The 2,330-nt window shown below is 36.9% G+C and overlaps 1 pseudogene; it reads left to right on the plus strand.

The window, feature by feature from the left end:
• The first annotated feature begins 1,481 nt into the window (after positions 1 to 1,481).
• Positions 1,482 to 1,794, plus strand: LOC144287530 (peptidyl-prolyl cis-trans isomerase A pseudogene; annotated as a pseudogene).
• Positions 1,795 to 2,330: the final 536 nt, after the last annotated feature.

A 2,330-nucleotide genomic window follows, 5' to 3' on the forward strand; every position in this document is an offset into this window, starting at 1 on the left:
AAATAGTTTGTGCTTTTTTAATTCACATATAAAATATGTATTTTAGGAGCACCTTGGTGGCTCCTGAGTGCTTTTGTAATTCACATATAAAATATGTATTTTAGGAGCACCTTGGTGGCTCAGTGATTGAGTGTCTGCCTTGGGCTCAGGGCATGATCCCGGGGTCCTGGGATCGAGTTCCACATCAGGCTCCTTACAGGGAGCCTGCTTCTCCCTCTGCCTCTTTCTCTGCCTCTCTTGGTGTCTCTCACGAACAAATAAAATCTTTAAAAAAATAAAATAAAATATGTATTTTATACTTATATGTTATATTTTTATATTATGTGGGTTTCTTTTTCTCAGCAGCATTATGTAATCTGATTTTTGCTTTTAAATATGTAAAATTTGAAAGTGTCATGAATCAATTCATTGACTTCCCCTCTACAAAACAACAACTGCTTTCTTCACTTCGTAGAAGTTCTCTTTTCCAGGTGACATTGAAAGTGTAGCAAGACTTCACTTTGATAAATTTAGGTACCAAGAAAATCCATAATGTAATTCAGCAGCAGTGCTCAATATACAGGAAATACTATTTCCCAACCATCACTAAAAGTAACACTTGCTTTGGAAATGTTAAGTTGCATTCAAGCCTAAAAGATATGGTAAAATGTGATCCACTATATCATAATTTTCTATTTAAATTTTAGTTATGCTTATTCCTCCACAGTCTTTCATAGTGTATGGGATTAACCAGGACAGTAAAGTGAAGGGCAATTTTGATGATACATTCTTCTTAGTCATCAACAGTCATCTTATCATTACAAACTTCTTCTCACCTCTCATTAAATTTGGAATAAATACACATGACTCTGCCTCCAATGTCATTACCTTGCTCTAAGTCACCATCATTTCCAGCCTGAGTAGTTGCAATAGATCCTTACTTTGTATCCCTGAATTGACCTTTGTACTTCTCAAAACATTTGTAGACATTAGCCAGCATGATCTTTATAAATATAAATCTGATATTATCACTTCACATTAAAGCATCTCAATGGAAAAAACTCTTAGATCACATAGGAGAAAACCTAGTAGACTTTGGGTATGAGAAAAAGGCATGATTTATGACAGACATAACTAAGAAGTTGGGATGCTTTAAAATTTAAAACTTCTGTCTGTAAGAGACAATGTCAAGAGAATGAGAAGAAAAACCATAGACTGGGAAAAAATATTTGAAAAATATATATCAGATAAAGGACTGTTATTCAAAATATCCAAGGAATTCTTAAAACTCTACAATAAGTAAACAAACAAGCTGATTTGAAAGTAGGCCAATGTCTGTCCTTGCAAATGCAGCCACTTGGCCCCACCCAGCCATGGTCCTCCCCACCATGTTCTTCAATACTGCCCTAGACTGCAAGTCACATCTCCTTCATACTGTTTGCAGACTTAAGTTCCAAAAACAGCAGAAAACTTCCTGCTTTCACAGGATTATTCCAGGAGTTATGTGCCAGAGTGGTGACATTATAATGGCACTGGTGGCAAGTCCATCTATGGGGAGAAATTAAATGATGATAATTTCATTGTGAAGCACACAACACAGGTCCTGGAATCTTGTCTGTGGCAAATGCTGCGCCCAACAGAAATGGTTCCCAGTTTTTTGTCTGTACTGCCAAGACTGAGTGGTTGGATGGCAAGCATGTGATCTTTGGCAAAGTGAGATAGGGCAGGGATATTGTGGAAGTCATGGAACACTTTGGGTTCAAGAATGGCAGGACCAGTGAGAAGATAACCATTGCTGAATGTGGACAAATCTAAAAATTTGACCTGTGTTTTAACTACCAGACCACCTTTTCCGTAGCTCTAGAGAGCACCCATTCATCCCCATCTGGTCAAAATATCCTATAATCTTTATGTTCTTGCTGCTGTTCTATGGGTTCCATATATTCCTTACTCCGTTCCAAGTCTAGCTGGATTGAAGAGTTAAGTTGATGTTTATTAAATAAAAACTAAACAACAACAACAAAAGTAGGCCAAGGTCCTTAACAGACACCTCATAAAAGAAGATACACTGATGCCAAATAAGCATATGAAAAGATGTTCCACCTTATGTCACATCAGGAAAATGCAAATTAAAATAACCATGATATACCACGACACATCTATTAGAATAACCAGAATCTGGAAAATTGACAACACCAAATACTACACCAAAGGTAAGGAAGCAGAACAACATAAACTCTCATTCATTGCTGGTGGAAAGGCAAATGTCTCCCACTTTGGGAGACAGTTTGACAGTTTCTTATTAGACTAAATATATTCTTACCATATAATCCAGCAATCACACTGCATGG

Source organism: Canis aureus, chromosome 17 (genome assembly GCF_053574225.1).
Source record: "Canis aureus isolate CA01 chromosome 17, VMU_Caureus_v.1.0, whole genome shotgun sequence".
Taxonomy (NCBI): domain Eukaryota; kingdom Metazoa; phylum Chordata; class Mammalia; order Carnivora; family Canidae; genus Canis; species Canis aureus.